The sequence below is a fragment of the Papio anubis genome, chromosome 7 (assembly GCF_008728515.1).
Source record: "Papio anubis isolate 15944 chromosome 7, Panubis1.0, whole genome shotgun sequence".
In the NCBI taxonomy this organism is placed as follows: Eukaryota; Metazoa; Chordata; class Mammalia; order Primates; family Cercopithecidae; genus Papio; species Papio anubis.
The window spans coordinates 11,246,791-11,266,148 of record NC_044982.1 but is presented as its reverse complement, the minus strand read 5'-3'; the positions used below and the strand labels follow the sequence as shown (position 1 = coordinate 11,266,148).

Sequence of the window (19,358 nt, the reverse complement as noted above, 5' to 3'; positions counted from 1 at the left end):
GTGCTGGGAATCATGCTAGGGGTTACCGCTGGAGGTAGGTATGGCTGGAAGGGGCACACAGAGAGCTGCTTGGGTTCCAGACGTGGCCTCTGCCTGCACCTGAGTGGCAGTGCCATGGGTGTGTGCACACATCACATACACCTAAGGTTAGGGCACTCTACACTTTACTGCTACACTTATAGAAATCCCATTGGTCAGACTGGGCACGGTGGCTCACGCCTGTAATTCCAGCACTTGAGAGGCCGACACAGAGAGATTGCCTGAGTTCAGGAATTCAAGACCAGCCTGGGCAACATGGCGAAACTCCGTCTCTGCTAAAAAAACACAAAAAATTAGCCAGGTGTGGTGCTGCATGCCCGCAGTCCCAGCTACGTGGGAGGCTGAGGCATGAGATTCGCTTGAACCTGGGAGGCAGAGGTTGCAACCTGGGTGACAGAGCAAGACTCTGTCTCAAAAAACAAAAAACTGTTGTTCTACATCCTTGTCATATGTATACTATACCTCAATTTTTTAAAATGCTAAAAGGAGAAAAGGGTTCAAAACAAAGACCAGTGGAGAGGTACAGGGTGGGGCATTGAAGCCTTCAAACCAGGGAAAAGAAGCCATCAGGCTCCTCCCTCCCCAATCCCCCAGCCCCATTCCTGAGCTGCCCACTTTCTCCACCAGCCTAGTCCTCCGAGCTGTTGTCCTCTCTGTTCCCTTTTATGTCCAATTCCCATCCTCATAAGAGCGGGCCATTCATATTATGACCCCGTCATGCCAAAATCCCTGCTGGCTGCCTCGGCCTACTGTACCAAGTATTCCACGGTCTTCTTGCTCTGGGGCCAGCTTGTCACCTCCCCAACCAGGGGGTTAGCCTCCTTGCATGCAATCACCACCTAAGACGGGTTTAAAGGCATGCAAGAATCAAACACAACAGCTGAAGCCTATAACATTTCAAGGCAAAGTTTCCATTCTTTGGGGGAGGTCTTTCGGGGATTCTACTTTCAAAACAATATAACCTTCAAAAAAGAAAAGCTCCTTAATCCTCACATGAAAGACAAACTGCCTCCAGTCCAAGGCTGTTTCTCGTTGACACCTGCAGAGCCCTTCACAGGGTGCAAAGCCACTCAGGTGCCATGTGTTGCGGATGTGTTAAGGATCTTGAGATGGAGAAGTTTTCCTGGATTCTTGGGGAGGGCCTTAAATGTTATCACAAGGGTCTTTATAAGTGGAAGACAGAGGGAGATGTGATCCTGAAGACAGAAGAGAAGAGGCAGTTGATGGAAAAGAGTCAGAGAGAGATGAGACACTGCTGACTTTGAAGAGGCAGGAACAGGCCACAAGCCAACAAATACGAGGGGCCTCTGGAAACTAAAACAGGCAAGTCAACAGATTCTGTCCTGGAGCCTCCAGAAGGAACGCAGCATTACCAGTGCCTTGAATTTAGCCCAGTGAGACTGCATCAGGTTTCTGGCCTCCAGAACTATAAGATGGTGCACATGCATCGCTTGAGAGTGCTCACTTCATGTTAGTTTGTCACAGCAGCCCTAGGAAACCCACAGCCTCCTTATGGCGCTTTCAGCTCCTGAGCATCAGAACAGCTTCTCAGTATTCCCATCCCCACCCTAGTGCTGTGGTATGCAGTAGGTGCTCAATGAATGCTGCTTCTATGAAGGGTGGCAGCCTAGGGATACCAACACAGAGTAACTGAGAATACCAAGGGCATGGAGCTCCCATGCTTGTAGCAGAGATGATGCAAACACGTGCTTGCCAGGAGCGCAGATGCCGATGCTGTTGTCGTTATTAATATCCTCCTAGGCACCTGCTGGGCTCTGACCTGACCACAGTCTTCTGTCGAATTCTTAATTTCTTCCTCCCTCAAAGAGCAAGAACAATTTAAAAAGAAACCACCCTGGAAAAAGCTTTAGCTGGCCAGAGTGGAACCAGGGCTGTGACAGCGTCCCTTGTTACTGATGACAACATTCACCCTGGAGCTGAGCCTGGGTGTGAGGCTTCCTGTCTGCCTGGGGCTTGCCTCGCCATCCAGGAAACCACCTGTTGCAGGCGCCTGTGAAATGGGAGCCAGGCAGTCTAGCCATGGCGATGGCCTGTAAACAGATTTATCCCGCCCACGTGGAGCCGCATCCCTGCAGCTCCTGAGTCTCGGGGCTGGCTAATACCTGGGGCTGCATGCTGCCTGTGCCAAAAAAAAAACCCCAGACACTCACATCCCCCTGGAAATATCACTGGCCACAGGAGCTGTTTCTCATCCCCAGAGCTCCATGTTGCAGGTGCAGCTGGGGATTATCACTTCTGCAAATAAACACCAAGCTCAGGTGAATGCTCCGGGAGAGGCAGGGTCAGACTGGCCCCAGCAAGCCTCTCTGGGGAATGGGGAGCCCTATCCTCCTCCTTAAAACAGAGCTGAGCGTGCATTATCCAGAGCCCCATAGATAAATTCCCATAGCCTGTGACCCAATATTTCCACATCTAGGTATCTGTCCTCTAAGATCACCAGAAATGGGGACAAGAATGAACGTGCAAGGAGGTTCATCACAGCAGGAGGTACCAAAAAGCATGCAAAGCTGGAGATGCCCTGGATGGCCAACAGCAGTTAAGTCAGCCACAGAAAGAATGCGTGTGCAGCCCCGAAAACGCTGGTTACCCAACATTTAAAACATGGGAAAACTCTGAGGTCAGAACACAAAGTAAAAAAAATAGGATCCAAAATTATATATATGATGGACTGAAATTGCAAATGGCAATGACAAGCATCTATTGAGCACTGACGGTGTTCCTGGCACTGTGCCAAGGGTCGACATGTTCCCATGTCCTCATTTGGCCTCGCCGCAAGCCTGTGAGGAAGGTCTGACTTTTCGGCCTATTTCACAGATAGGGAGACTGAGGCATGGAGAGAATTCAGCGGCGTGCTCCACACAACTACATGTCCTTAACACCCTCTACACTATTTATGTTAAAACTCGACACATTTACAGGGACAAAGCCCAAAAAGAAAATGCGTCAAAAGGTAAATGGTAGGCATTTCCGGGTGGTATCATTTGGAACATTTTGTATTTTTCCATATTTTATACAGTGGACATGTACTACTTTTAAAACCAGAAACTATGCTATTTTTAAAAGTCTCCAGAGATTTCATAAGCTCCCCTAGAATGGTTTAAAATAACAACACAAACAAACACCAGTAATGAGAGATCTGCCCCCCAAGGGTCCCCCACCCCCACCTCCACCCCCTGCATCTTGGATCACAGGCTCCTTGGCCCTCCAGAAGGTGTAAGTAAAAGCCTCACTCTCTCCCTTATTGATTTTTGTCCTTCCTCTAAGACAATGTCCTCGACTTTAAATAACTTCAGGTCAAAAGCCTGAGCACAGCTCTCCCCTGCACACTCACGGGGACAGAGGGTACCCTCTGACTTCAACTGCTCTGCAGACTCCCAGGCTGGTGGTAGGGGAGGGTGGGGGCCATTATGCTTGTGACCCCACTAAAAACACCAGCTTTGCCATGAGCTAGGATTTGCTGGGAGCTGGAGAGAAATCAGCATAGCCTGATTAAAGTAACATGAACCAGCTCAGGGAGGGCGAGACGACGCTCCAAAAGCACAGGCCTGCGAGAGCACGGGTGCCCAGTGTGGGTCTGCTCCTCCAGGAACATGGCTAATTCCACCCCAGCACATCCAACCAGCCATGAACAACCAAGGAGCAGGAGAAAGAAGTGGGTGACATAGAGCAGAATGCAATTTTGCACATAGCCGTCCATGGCCATGAGAACCACTAGGAATGTATTTGGGAGATGGTTACAAATAAAACAATTAAAACGACAATAACTATGTCAGGGTAAATGGGATGGAAAATCCCTCCCCTCCCCTCCCTTCCCTCCTTCCTTCCTTCCCTCTCTCCTTCCTTCCCTCCCTCCTTCCTTCCCACCCTCTTTCCTTCCTTCCCTCCCTCTTTCCTTCCTTCCCTCCCTCCTTCCTTCCTTCCCTCCCTCTTTCCTTTCTTCCCTCCTTCTCTCCCACCCTCCTTCCCTCCCTCCTTCCTTCCCACCCTTCTTCCTTCCCACCCGCCTTCCTCCACAGCCTCCTTCCTTCTCACCCTCCTTCCTTCCTACCCTCCTTCCTACCCTCCTTTCTACCCTCCTTCCTTCCTTCCCTCCTTCCTTCCCTCCCTCCTTCCTTCCTTTCTTCTTTCCTTACCTCCTTCCTTCCTCCCTATTTTCTCTCTATTTTCAAGTTTTCTCTGACTTGTTTTTAAATCAAATCAAATAACTATACATATCTTGAGGCCTCCCTGGGCAGTCTGTCAGCCTGTGATCTTCACTGTCATTCTCTCTGGACCCAAGGCCAGGGGAATGGGCTCTGTGCACCTGCTCCTGGCAGGCAGGAACGAGCTGCGCAGACCCCAGCACTAGAGGATAAGGACAGAGACACATGGGTGTACTCCACCCGCTGTCTCCCACCCACCCCCGCCCCGCAGCCCTCTCTGGTTTGTGAAATGGAAAAAGAAGTCTGAGGCAACAACACATCCCCTGGCTGAGCTGTCCTGTGAGGCTGAGAATGGGGTCCAGGCTCCTTCCTTTCCCAAGGGTCTCGGGACCATCACACAAACCTGCAGTCTCCAGAGACCATGCCCGGTGTTGTTCTACATGGTATGGAATGAGGCAACATGAAGTAGAAAACAAGGCAAAACTCCCTCCCACTCCCTCCTCAGTCTCTCACTCAGCATTCTAGCTAAAACTTACCCAACGCCAGCAGGGAAGGTGCCAGCCCCACTGCCTGGCTGGAGGGTGGCGCCAGAGGAGGAGGAGGAGGCCAGAAGTCTGGCTGGAGGGCTTCCCCCCTCCCCAGGCAAACCTCTTCCTACCTACCTCACCCTAAACAGCCAGAAGAGTGCGTGCAGTCAGCCTGCCTGCCAGCCAAAGAACGGGTGGGGGAGTGGGCTGGATTCACTTATATTTCTAAAAGTATTCGCTAAGCACCTACTATGTGCCAGGAACTGGATAGACTACAAAGATGAGAAACGGGCATGACCCCTGCTTCCACGGGGAAGATAAAATTTAACCAACAAAGCACCACAGCAGAATTACAGTTAAGATCGCTGCAATGAAGCAGAAGAAAGCTGGGTTCCAGGACACAAACTCCCAGGGCACCTCTGGAAGGAGAAGGGCTGGGGGCAGAACGTGTGCTTGTCTGGCATGCACGGGGCAGGCCTTGCACTCGGTCTGAGCCCAGAGGCATCCCCGGGGAAGGAGCCTGTCCAGCAGAAAGGCCCTGGAGACAGACCTGCGTCCACATTCCGGCTCCCCCTCCCTCATCTGTCCCTTCCTAGTCACATGATCTTGGGTGTCCACCTTGTAAAAAAGGGCACTTATTTTCAAGTGTGATGCTGAGGATTGGGAAAAATCCCTGTGCTAGTCGCCTTTGCACACCCCTCCTCCTACTTCCTCTTCCTTTCTCTCCCTGCCCCGTGTCCTGGGAGGAAGGTCCTCTACAGGTTGTGTCACTGGGCACCCTGGTCTTCTGGCCACTCACGGGATTTGGCCAATGGGAGGCGCTGGCAGGACAATGTGGGGTGAAGGGGTCACATTACTTATTCCTCTGCTGCCTCCTACTCTTGCCCCAGCTCCCTAGCTGTGGTTTTGGCCAGGGCTGCATTCTTCCACCTGGGCCCCCAGCTCCAGCCAGAGCGCCCCTCACTAGGTGATGGCTTTGTCGGGCTCCTCTAATTCAGCCCCCTCTTCTTGCCCATCAGGCCTGGCAATGGTAACAGGCTCCCTGCTGCTGGGAGTCACTGGGTGCTACACCAGCCCTTGGTGGTGTCCTTTTCCTGCCCCACCTCTGTAAACAGCCTCTGCATCAAACCCTCTGGACTCACCCCTTTTGAGTTTCCTACTGGGCTCCCGCCTCATATGGCCGTACAATAAGATCGATGCAATTTTAGTCACAATTACAGGGTGGAGGCCACTGCTCCTGGGAAAAACGTGTTCAGACTGCAATGCTCACAAGCTGGTTAGTTCCATCTAATCGAAGAGAGTAGCCACTGGAAAGGGTAAGCAGGAGACTTCAGAGCCACTGGTTGTGACGTCAGAGCTATCATTCACTCAACAACCATTGTGCCTCCTGCATACCAGGCATTGTGCCAGGTGGTAAGAACAGAGAGGTAAGACACAGGCTCACCTTAGGGGGATAGCCCAGTAGAGGCAGTAGATGTACTGTATGAACGAGTGGCTGCTGCACAGGGGACACGTATGGTAAGAGCTGAGAACGGCAAGAAGAAACTCTGTCAGTCTGCCCAGGGGTGGTGTCAGAAGAGGACTCAGAAGAAGGGATACTGGACTAGCCCTCTTTGAATGCACAGTTTTCTGGGCTAAAAGAGCACTTAGAGCAAAAGGGAAAACATACACAAAAACAAAGGGGTGGGAGAGGCGCGCTGGGACAAAGGTCAGTGTTCTCATGTTGACCAAAGGACCAGGCCACTTAAAGTGATGGCTGGCCAATGACAGATGAGTGACCCACAAACAAGTCAAGTTCAGTCCTACCTCAGGACCTTTGCACTTGCTGTCTTCTCTGTCCAAAGTACTGTGCACCCAAATCCTTGCATGGTGACACCTATTCTTCATTGTTCATCTCCTCAGAGAGGCTCCCCCTGACCACAAGTAGCTTCCTTGGTTTCCCTTGTTGTAACAAATTACCACAAATGTGGTGGCTGAAAACAACTCAAACTTATCTTATAGGTCTGGAGGTCAGAGTCCAAAAGAGTCTCACTGGGCAAAAATCAAGGTGCTATTCCCTCTGGAGGTTCCAGGGGGAAAGTGCGTTGTCTTAGTCTGTTTTATGCTGTTATAACAGAATGCCACAGACTGGGTAATTTACGCTGGACAGCATTTTGGCTCACATTTCTAGAGGCTGGGAAGTCCAAGAACACGACACTGGAACCTGGTGAGGGCCATCGTGCTGTGTCATCCCAGAGTGGAAGGCAAAAGGGCAAGAGACTACACAAGACAGAGAGGAAGGGGGCTGAACGTACCATTTTAATCAGAGACCACCTCCTGTGATAACTAACCCACTCCCTCAATAATGACACTAATCCATTCACCAGGGCAGAGCCCTTATGACATAATCATAAAGACTCATCAAAAGCCTGCTGTAAAAACACAGCAAAACTGGAAGTTGCAGTACAGACTGTTGGTTGCCTTCCCCACCCCAAATAACCATTCTCTCCTTCCTCCATAGAATCAGAACCTCTTGTTCTTAGGCGAGCACCACGGGCTTTATTTCCCAGTTTCCTGCGCAGTTAATCACAACCCAGTGACTAAGTGCTGACCAATAAGATGTCAGCAGAAATGCTATCAGGTAGTTTCTTGAAATGTCCATTAACAGAGAGCTAGCATCTGCCCCTTGATTCTTCTTCATTATCCTTCCTTCTGTCATGCCGCCCGAAACATTAATGTAATGGCTGGAGCTCTAGCAGCCATCTTGGGTCATGAAGTCAAGAGCTACATGGTGGGATGGCAGTGCAATGAGCGAAGAGGAACCTGAGAACCTGCAGATAATCTGACACACAGCTGCCACACCAGCTTGAACAGGAATGCGTTTTGGTTTACAACAATGTTGTTTTAGGTTTTCTGTAATTCATAGCCAAAACTAATTGAGACTGATCCAAAGTCACCCCTAGGTCTGTCTGACTCCAGGGCTGTGCACTTGAATCTCATCTTCCCATCAGAAGGGATAAGGGAACACCTTCTGTTGGAGGTGGAGAAAGCAAACAAATGCCAACTAGTCTGTTCCCAGGAAGGGCTCTGGGCTCTGTGTTTGCCAGGGGTGGGAGCGAAAGGGTGGCCATCAGATTCCTATCTGTGACTTTCCCTGCAGATATCACTTTACTAGGCTTGAAAGAAGTCTGTAAAGTCTCATTTACAAAGTAAGTCAATGCCTGAGGCTCAGTGGAGTTCCTGTGGTTTTTAGGAGGAAGGGATTTCAAAAATCACTTAGAAGGTGCTTACAGAATCAAAACGGCCACTTTGTGCAGTCCTGCTTAAACAGACACACCAGTGTCATTAAAAAACTATGATACGAAGATTCCCAGCTCGCTAGTGGTCTCTCTTTAAAGTCAGATTTATTGAAGTCTAATTTACATACAGTATATTTCAGCCTTTCCTGTGTACAGTTCTGTGAGTTCTGGCAAACAAATAAAGCCATGTAACCACCACCATATGGAAGAAATAGAATATTCCATTACCCCCAAAATTCCTTTGTGCCCTATTGTACTCAATCCTCTTCCCCGACTCCCAGCCCCTGATAACCATACATCCATTTTTTGTCCTGATAATTTTGCCTTCTGCAAGCTGTCATACACATGGAATCATGCAATCTGTAGAGCATTTAGAATCTAGCTTCTTTCACTCGGTGGAATGGTTTTGAGATTCATCTGTGCTGTGTGCATTAGCAGTTCTTCCCTTCTTCCTCCTAAGCAGTATTCCACTGCATGGATGTGCCACAATCTGTGGATCCCTTCGCCAGTACAGGGACGTTTGGACTGTGCCCAGTTTTTGGATATTATGAATATGGCAGGCGCACACACACACACACACACACACACACACACACACACAGCATGCATATGTATGCTCGCCCATGTATATAGTTTTGTGTGTGGATATGCTTCCATTTCCCTTGGCAAATACCCTAGAGGAAATCTGAGGCTGTACGTTGGAGTATGTCTCGCTTGATAAGAAACTGCTAGCCACACTTTCCGGAGCAGCTGTACCACTTTGCATTTCCCCCAGCAGCACATGAGAGCTCCAGATGCTCCCGGGCCTTGCCGGCACTGGGACGGGCCTGCTGTAAAGTCACACAATTCTCGACTCTCCCAGCTCCCATGGCATCATCGCCCAACCCCACCCCACCTGGCCGCCACCATGGCACCCAATTCGAGCTGGGTTCCTGCCTGCAGTCCTCTCCCTTCCCTTCCCCTCCCCCCCCCCAACAGATTTTATACCCCAATGAATCACAAAACACAAAACACAAAGAAGAGCCTGTTCTCTCCCTTGTCATTACTCAGATCTGCCAGAAGGTGGGCGGTGGGTTCTGCTCGGCTTCTCCAGGCTAGCCCGCCGCTGCATCCGCTGCATCAGAAGGGGCATCCTCTTTAGCCAGAAGCTTCTCTCTTGTCTCGCCTGCACCCCTGGAGACCAAAACTGGTGCAAGGAACCAGAGAGACTGTTCAAGGGGCCACACAGCCACTGGTCCAGGCACCCCAAAGAGGAGAGGGTCAGTCATACAAAGAGATAGTAACCTCAGTCGCAGGAATGTGACTCCTCACTTGCCAGCAACTGCCCCACCAAACACACAATTTTTACAGGGAGGAAAGAAGTTTTCCACCAGGCTAAGTTAATCTTGGATCTGAACGTTGGCCCAAGTATAAACCAGGAGGACCTATAACAGGAGTATATTCATGTCTTTGCAAAAAGAGGTACATCTATGCCTGCAAAGGAAGACAGCAGGGAAGACAGAAGTAACCATGAAATAGAGACAGGTGCACATAAATAAGCATATCTAACCTAACATCCAGGGTACCATCTGCCATTCCTATTTTACAGAGGAAGAAAAGGAGTTTAGAGATGCGCCGTAACCTGCTCAGGCCACAGGCCAGGGTGACCAATTTGTGACTCGATCCAGGTTCTCTTGACTCCAAAGTATCTTTGGAAGCAATCTTTTAAAAGCATCTATGTTACCACCAGGTTCCAGTTACTTTGGTGCCCCATAGAAAGCCACTTCCAGTACTCCCAACACTCATTCACTTATTTATATGTTTATTCATTCCTGTATTTATTCATTTACACATTTATTGAGTGCCCTCTATGTGCCTGACATTAGGGAAGCCTCAGTGATTGAACCAGACAAAAATCCTGCCCTGTTAGCACATGGTCTAATGGGAATGACAGCCAGCAGGGAGAGAAAATGGACTGGGCTGCTCAGGGTCCTCCCTGTGCCCACCCCCACCTCCCACCACCACCACCATGGCCGCAGGCCCTTTCCCTACCCAAAAAGGCTCATCCAAGTCAGGAGAGAGCAGATGTAAAAACCCAGGATCCAGAGGACCATTCTGGGCTCTTCAGTGTCCAGGCCCCACTGGATCCATGACAGAATGGGAGACACTCTGAAGGAGCAAGAACACTGCCCAAGAGCCAGGTCCCTCCTCCAGCCCCACAGGCCATGCACCAGGGCTTCCGGCGTTCATCCATTCATGCCACTGTTTGCTGAGCGCCTATGCTGCACCAGGCGCAGCACCAGGTGCTGGAGACAGGAGGATGAGAGCCGGGCCGCTGCCCACAAGGCCTCACAACACAGTGGAGAGACCGCAACCTGTCCACGCCCACTAGGGAGTAGAAGGTAAATGATGGGATGCAAACAGGGCTTCTGAGGTTTGAAGAGACCCTGCTACAAAGAGGCAGAGTCAAGATTTGGGTCCAGGCTGTGGGCTCTAAGCTGTGTGATCATCACCCTATGCCATCACCTCCCACTTGGATTTTTTCTGCATTTAAATCCAGTCTCCCAGATCTGACCTGTGCTGGCCCTCTCCCTTCCCTGCCCAACCTTTGGTTACCGTTTCTCTTCATTTTCATTCTTGCCTTCCATTAGAACTAGCTCAATAGTTCTTTTATTTTTCTGCCTAAGTGCCAAGTGACAGGAGTCTGGGGGGACCCAGAAACCTACACCCTGAAAGAAACAGAATGGCAGTCAAGCATAAATGTTGACCAAGGGCCATAAAATGTTTGACCTCATCATTGTTTTTCTAGGAACCTATCATGAGGAAATTTCACCCCAACATAGAGACACCACTATAGAGCAAGATGCTCAATCAGGCAGCTCTGATTGGACAGCAGCCTCCTGTCTCCCACTGTGGAGACAGCCTGGACGCTCAGTGGGGCACGGTGCGGCCACTCCATGGGCACCACTGGGCTAGCTCTGGGCCAGGCTCCCAGAGGTGGCTGAGACCACATCCTGCCCCCAAAGGGCTCACACCCGATGAGGGAGCCACCACAGTGTGACAATGAAGTGGCAAGAGCTGAAATGCAATGCCAAGGGCAGCAGGGGCCTCACACAGCCCAGGGAGGGCCCCCAACAACATGGAAGGTGGCACTGGACAAGACACTCGCCGGCAAAGGCAAAGTAAAGAGTCGGACTCAAATGGGAGAAGACCGGAAACACAAGTGCCAAAGCCACATGTTCAAATGGAGACAGATCAGGAGGGATGCCACGAGAGTGCCGGCAGCAGCTGTGCTGGGGTAAGGGCCCAAAAATGTGGTGATGTGACTTTTATAACTACACAAAACAGAAACAGTAGCCACCACAGATGATTAGCCAAGTGGATAACCCTCTTGAGGATTATATCTGTGCCGGGCAAAGAGCTTCACGAGCACTGCTACTAAGGGCGTGTCAGCAGGCATTGGATTTCAGCAACAGCAGAAGAGGAGACAGGCCAGGGAGGTCAGGGACACGCCCTCGAGCCCATGGTTGGCTTCCCCGTGGGCTCTGTCGCCTGTGGGGGCTCTGTTTTGAGAGAGACCACCCTATAAGGGCAGCGGCCTCCCTCCTGCCTTTTCTCTCTGCTCTGCAACTGCTCCCACCAGCACCCCCATCACCATTTCAGCTCTTCAACCTCACAGTTTCTAGATTTGAGCCTACTTGAGGCCCGAACAGACGGGCCCATGGGTATCTATGGCCACTGGAGAGCAAATTCTAGGCAAATACTTCACCCATTTGCCCAGAGGCTTCTGATTTCCCTGCACCAGGTGTACAAGGCAAATCCAGGCCTCCAACCCACACCCTCCTCCAACGCCATCCCTGCCCCTAAGGCACAGGATAGAATGGCACCCCCACCCCAGGTGCCAGCTAAGATCAATGGGGTGGCTGATGTGACTCTGCAGCATGTCACCACTAAGGGACTTTGCTAATAAGAGATGAACATCACTGATGGCAGAGACTATGCCACACACAATTGCTGACCATCATGAGAGGGGCCCATGTCGGCTACAGAATGCGGAACAGGGGACTTCCTACTAGGTCCATCTGAAAAGTGGAGATCATTCCCTGTTCATACAGTTGTGAAAACCAAACAGGAAAACCCAACAGGAGTCTTGGCACATAGTTCAGGCTCTATGCACACCCTATTATGTTGTTTTTGGTTTTTTTTTGAGATGGAGTTTCGCTCTTGTTGCCCAGGCTGGAGTGCAATGGTGCAATCTCGGCTCACTGCAACCTCCAACTCCCAGGTTCAAGCGATTCTCTCGCCTCAGCCTCCTGAGTAGCTGGGATTACAGGTGCACACTACCACGCCTAGCTAATTTTTGTATTATTAGTAGAGACAGGGTTTCATCATGTTGGCCAGGCTAGTCTCGAACTCCTGACTTCAGGTGATCCACCTGCCTCAACCTCCTAAAGTGCTGAGATTACAGGCCTGAACCACTGTGCCCAACCCACACCCTGTTATCTTAATAATGTCATAAGGAGGTGGTTGTCCAACCCCATTTTATACATGGTGCTTCTGAGACTCAGAAAGGTGAAATACCTTGTTCAGGTGATGTTAGAACAGGTCAGTTTCTTTCCTCCAATGGAGTCAAGGGTCAAGTAGGAGTCAAGGGTAGGAGTCCCACTGCAGAATGTCAGGGATAAAATGGGGCAAGTAATTCAGAAAAAGGTTAAGAGCTCAAACACACTACATGATTAAGGAAGAAGAGAATCCTAAGCATGAGAATTTAAAAGGTTTCTTAGAAATTATACTCTGGGTGTGGGAACTCACACCTGTAATCCCAGTGACTTAGGAGGCTGACACAGGAGCATCGCCTGAGCCCAGGAGTTCGAGTAGCCCTATTATAGAAAGTCAAATGAAATGGGAAATTGATTTCAACAATGTATTTCATGTAACTGACTATATCCAAAGCACTATCATTTCCACATTTAGGTAACATTTTAAAACAGTTAATGAGATGTTTTGCATTCTTGCTTCATATGACATCATCAAATTTCATGTATGTTTCATACTTAAAGCACATCTCAATCTGGACTGAACAGGGTTCCTCCATAGCCACACGTGACTGGCTCCTACCATCGTGGACAGCGGAGGTCTAAGGTTCCTCGGTTTACACAGAAGAAACTGAGGTTGAAATGGAGGACTGAACAAGAATCCACATGCTTGTCATTCACAGAGCCATACTCAATTTCGGTGGTGAATTGGTGTGGCTTAGTGGAAAGAGCACAGGTCGAAGAGTGAGAACGATCCAAGGCCAAATTCTGACCCTGCCACTAACTAGCTGTGCGCCTATGGACTTTGTATTTGGCCTTTCTGAGCTTCAATTTCCCACCTGAAAGTGGAGATAATTCTCTTACCATATAGTTGTGAGAAATAAATATAAAATACCCAACAGGGGTCTTGGCACATAGTAGATGTTCAATAAATGGAAACACGATGATGATGATGATATAGGTAGTGAATATATTCCCATCACCTTTTTTCTTTTTAGCATTTTAATTATCCCCAACCCAGAAAAATGATGCCCTGTCCTAGTCCAGGCAGATCTGCCCACCAGACAGCAGGGGGCAAAGACAGAGGCAGGAAAAAGAAATGGGAGAGACAGCCATGGGGAGAGTAGAGGACACAACCACAGCGTGCTAGAGCCCTAGTGGCCTGCTGCCCCCCAAAGCACATAGATGAGTAAAACAAAAGTCACCCCAACTCTGTGGGCTGGTGTCAGAGCCAACCTGTGGAACCTCTTTGGAGCTGAGCCTGTTTTTAAAGAAGCAAATCACAGACCTTTTGGACTCTCTGATAACGCCCCAGTCCATTGCTTCACTGAATGGAAGAAATCCAGAACCTGCCTCCAATGGCAAAGATGTGACCATCCTCACCTGGCAGGGCGCAAGGGCTCTGTGTATTCGGTACTCCAGATCAAAGGAGACCTCTAATGGAAACCTTGTTAGCTCAGGGCAATAGAGCATGTCCATGAGCCACGCCGCTGCCCACCTCAGCTTCTGGGTGAGTTGTTTCCTCTGCAAGGAATATTCCTCCCCCTCCCATTTGGCTAACTCCCATGTATTCTTCTCATTTCAACTTAAAAACACGACCTTCTCTGAACAGCCTTCCATAAAACGTAATGCAGGGTCCCTTTGTTAGACACTCTCCCTGTAATCTGCCATCACAGCCATCACTATATCCTGATGAGACCGGGGGGACTGAGTCCCTGCCATGGAGCAGAGACTAGGTCTGTTCTCCTCACTTCTGTATCCCCAGTGCCTGGGGAAAAGCCTGGAACCAAGCAGACGCTCAGTAAATATTTGTAGGAGGTTGCTGTTGCATGAAGTTAACTCGGGAATCAGAAGAGCTCTGGTTGGTTTGACTTGAAAATCGGCAATATTTTGGAAAATAGAAATAAAATTTGCAGCATCTGCACCTGATGCATTCGGTAATTTTCCATGAAGTAACTTTCCAAAAGGGTCATGCACTATGGTGTCATTTTGTTGGATTTTTCCCACAACTGGAGAGTATCTGGTTATAATGGACACAATTCACAGAAGAGCTATTACATCAACTATTGATTTTCCAAGGGCCCTGAAGCTGAAGCTTCATATCAAAGAGTCTTTTGAGTGAAGGCACACGTAGTTCCCATAACTCTTGTGTGTCCGAGAGTGGAGACAGCTCTTTGGAGAAACACAGCTCCCCCTTCATTTGCCTATTACCCTACCAGCTCTCAAATGGGCAGTACCACTACCAGGTGGAAATGCTGGGGGAAATTTTGACTGCCACATGACTGGCATTTTGTGGACTCACTCAAGGATGTTAAAACCTCCTGCCATGTGTGGAACATCCCACTCACAGAGGACCATCCTGCTCCAAAAGCCGAGTGGCCACCCCACACTCACACATTGAGGGATGCTGGCCTCAAGCCAGCCTAGGCCATGTCCACAGGGTGAAATGGCTGCAGGGGAAAATGAGTCCAAAAGGTCACATCATTATTAATGAGGAGCCCTACTCCCTCATCCCCAGGTCCGCTGCCCACCCAGGATGGACCGGTCACCTTCCTGAACACCCAGCACATTCCTGCCCTTGCATGCTGGCTCATACCAACCTCCTCACTCACCTAGAGGCCATCCCCACCAAGCCCCACCTACCTGAGCCTCCACCCAACACAAAGTCCTTCTATAGGAAACTTTCCTGGATCACTCAACCCCAATCATCTCTCCCATCTCCAAAAAATTCCAGACCTCTAACCAGACAATTCACTTAGTACTTGTCAACTGCTGCTGTGTGTCTGTCCCTGAGTACAGACACCAAATCTGACATGCCCCAGCACAACCCCAACAGATTGACTAAGTGACCAATTCATTCACCTCATTCAGTTGGGCCACGACAACACTGAGCTATGGTCGTGCCACTGAACTCCAGCCTGGACAACAGGGCAAGACCCCATCTCGAAAAAAGAAAGGAAGCAGGTGGATCACTTGAAGTTAGGAGTTTGAGACTAGCCTGGGCAACACAGTGAAACCCCATTTCTACTAAAAATATGAAAAAAAATCAGTGGGGCATGGTGGTGTGCACCTGTAATCCCAGCTACTCAGGAGGCTGAGGCAGGAGAATCGTTTGAACCCGGGAGGCAGAGGTTGCAGTGAGCCGAGATCGCGACACTGCACTCCAGCCTGGGCAACAGAGTGACTTTGTCTCAAAAAAAAAAAAAAAAGAAAGAGGAAGGAAGGAAAGAAGGAAGCAGGGAAGGAGGGAGGTAGGGAGGGAAGGAGGGAGGAAGGAAGGGGTTAACCTAGACCTAGTCCAGATTAACTGAAATATAACATGAGCCACACATATAACGTTACATTTTCCAGTAGCCCTGTTATATATAAAGTCAAAAGAAACAGGGAAAATTGATTTTCACTATATATATACATCTATATCCAAAGTATTATCATTTCAACATCTGGGTAATATTTTAAAACAATTAATGAGATTGACCACCAAAGCAAACACATTCCTCTTTTACTTTAAATAAAGGAAAAAAAACAAAAGTTCATTCAAAAAAGCCTTTACTAGTACTGGGCATTTTTAACACTCATGATTTCACTGAGTCCCCCAGACAACCCTGGGAGGGCTTGACTATTTGTTCAAGTCACATTACAGATAGAAGAGACCAACACACCACAAGGACCCATCATTTGGTTAAAGCACTGCAGCTGTAAAGCGGAGAAGCTAAAATTGAAATCTGGGCCTGGCTTCAAACACTTTCTCTCTTCACCACAGGCCAGGCAGGCTGTCCTTTCTCTGGCTGTGTTCTTATTGATCAACTATGTTTACTAGATAAGGGCTGCAGGATGAACAGGCATCATTTCAGTGGTGCTGGAGGGCAAGGCAGTGATTTGTTCTTTACTGGAGTCTCTAAAGAGTGTTTCCACAGTGCTCCCAGTTCCGGGTGATCCCAACCACTCAAAAATGTAGAAGATCAAGTCAAGTCAGTATCTGATAGAGGCTCAAGCAGGATAACTTTTAATCGTGCCATGAAGAAAAGCTTCACTTAAAAAATTTGGCACCAGCCAGTTCTCCCTCAGGTAGCCTGTGGCTTTGGGCTTGAGGAGGTTTTATAAAAACAGGCAGGGCTCCAACACCAAACAATGCATGTTCTACCAAATAACGCATTCCCTCAGTGGCGTGGCTTTTCTCTCCCAAGGGGCCAGTGCACCGCACCCCACGTGCAGCAGCGGCTGCAGCTTTAAAACAGCAGCAATCACAACAAGTGCACGAAGGTGAGTGGGGTGTCAAATTAACCCCACGCTGACCCCTGCCAGGCCAAGCTCAAAAGAGCTTTCAGCCCACTGATGGGTGATTAGAGGCCGGGGTGGACCTTGGCAGGGAGTTCACTAGAGAATGTCCTCCACCTCTGCAGCTGCACCCCATATGGACCCCCAACCCTCATGCCTTGGGATCTCAACCACGGATGAACCAAAGGGTGTGGCTGAGAAAATAGCCATTAGGTGTGACCAGTGCCTCCTCTGCAATCCCCCGATTTCTCCTGGTAACCAGTATTCAGCTGCAGCCTGGGAAATGGTCAAAATGAAATGAACATAGCCAGTAGGGATCTGCAGACTTGGAATCTCCAAAGCTAGGACGATGGCAGCATCCATTTGCCAGCCTCCCATCTGGCTGTTCTGAGATGCTTGGAAAAGAAGGGAGAGATTTCTCAGAGACGAGGACGGACCCAACTGGGCTTCTAATTTCAGTCCATCTCCCAACTTTATTGAAACCTAGAGGAAAGGAATTTTGTTTTATGTATGCATTATGTAGATAATAAACCCTCAACAATGGCAAGAACGGAAGAAGGGGAGACAGCAACACAATTCTAGGGAGTAGCAAGAAGGACCAGTGGTCACGGATTTGGCAAATTCAAAGAAATCTACATCTTCAGCCAGACGTGGTGGCTCACACCTGTAATCTCAGCACATCGGGGGTCCAAGGCGGGAGGATCACTTGAGCCCGGGAGTTTGATGCCAACCTGGGCAACACAGTGAGACTTTGTCTCTACAAAAAATTAACAAAATTAGGCATGGTGGTGTGCGCCTGTGGTCTCAGCTACTTGGGAGACTGAGGCAGGACGTTTGATTGAGACCAGGAGTTCAAGGCTGCAGTTTGCCATTATGGCGCCACTGCACTCCAGCCTGCAGCCTGGGTGACAGAGAGAAACCCTGTCTTAAAAGAAAAAAAAAAAAAAAAAAGGAATCTACATGCTCAGTGACATCAAGGAAGGATAAAAATCAAGCCAATGTACAACCCAGAAGTCCCAAATGGTTGGGAATTAGTGGTGGCAGGTATCTCTGGAAATGGGGTTAAAGTGCAGGGATGCACTAAGAGGATGAGACGAAAGAACCAGCTGGATCCGTGTGTCCCTCCCCCATGTCTCCCAGCTGGGTGACTGTCCCTCCCCCATCAGGCACAGGACTGGAAGTTTATTCTCTAAAGAGGCTGAAAAAAACTGAGAAGATCTCAATGCAAATTGTACTGTACAATCTGTATAGTACGATTGTACTGATTGTACAGATTGTTGTGCAATCTGTGCAACAGGCAGATTAAGTGATTTTATACATACTACATACAGAGGACCAATGCCTCCCAAGCACACTTCCTTCTTGCAGCTCCCAAGCCCCTGACTCCTCACCCCCAGCAGCCTGGTCTTGACCCTCCAGATAGGAGACTGTAAGACCCTTCCGTGGGGAGTCCAAGCAGCCCGGGAGGAAAGACCTAAAGATACTGGCATGAGGGTCCCCATGAAACAGTCCAGTAGGGACCTATGGGAGAAGCTTCCAGTCAGGAAGGACACCCATGTGCTCAGAACCTGCAGAATGCTTATTAGTCCCCAACTCTTAAATAGGAGAAAGCAACCAAGGACTATGAGGTAGCTAAAGAAAGAAGTCCTCTAACACGAAAGCTTCAGATCAGGCGAAGCCAAGAGAAGGGGTGCACAGGTCCATCACATCCAGTGTGCGCTGGGCCCTCTCTAAGACCTTCACCTCTAGTAACTCATGCAATTAGCGCAGCTCCCAAAGCAGACATCAGTATTATTCTTCCCGTTGTACAGATGAGGCCTTTGAAAAAGAGAGAGGTTAAATAACTTGTCCAAAATCATAAACCTAGTAAGTGGCAGAGCCAGGATTCCCAACTAGCCATTTGGCTCCATGCCATTGAGCGCTGTGTGAGCCACCTCTCAAAGCTCCACCCCAGCCCCGTCCATCATGACCATCCTCGGCGTGTAAGAGAAGATACTGCAGTCATGAACAAGAGGCTTCTTTGAAGAATAAGAGAGAGTTCTCGCAAATTAAAAACGTGATAGGTTAAAATACGGAATGTAAAATTGATGGCATCTCCCAGAAAGCAGAACAAAAAGTAAAAGGGATTAAAAAATAGAAAAAGTAAGAGAATTGGAGGATCAGCCCATGAGGACTGATATCCAAGTAAGAGGAGTTCTAGAAGGTCAGAAAACCAAGAAGCAGAAATCATAATGGATTGTCCAATAAAATTTCCCAGAACTGAAGGATAGTTTCCAGAAAGGTCTCACTAAGGGCACAGCATAATGGATGAAAAGAGACCAACACCAAGGCAGGTCACCTTGAAGTCTCAGGTTGCTGGGGACAAACCAAGGCTCCTGTGAGTCTCCAGACAGCATGAAGCAGGACGCACACAGAGGATTAGAGATGACTTCATGCTTCTCTATAGCTACCCTAGAAGCAGGCAGACAGTGGAGCCAGGAACACTTCAATACACTGAAAGAAAATCATTTCCAACCTGGAATTTGATGCCCAGCTAATGTAGCAATCAAGAAATAGAGA

The 19,358-nt window shown here is 49.1% G+C and overlaps 1 protein-coding gene across 6 annotated transcripts in view; it reads right to left on the bottom strand.

The window, feature by feature from the left end:
- CLMN (calmin) overlaps nucleotides 1-19,358 on the bottom strand; it is a 129,548-nt gene that overhangs the window by 96,411 nt on the left and 13,779 nt on the right. The window contains exon 1 of one of the 6 annotated variants that reach the window (XM_017961507.3): nucleotides 12,568-15,475. The exons of the other annotated variants lie outside the window; for them this stretch is intronic. The gene's annotated coding sequence lies outside the window, so the exon portion shown is untranslated. Of the gene's footprint in view, nucleotides 1-12,567; nucleotides 15,476-19,358 lie in introns of those variants that run through there. 6 annotated transcript variants of the gene reach the window in all.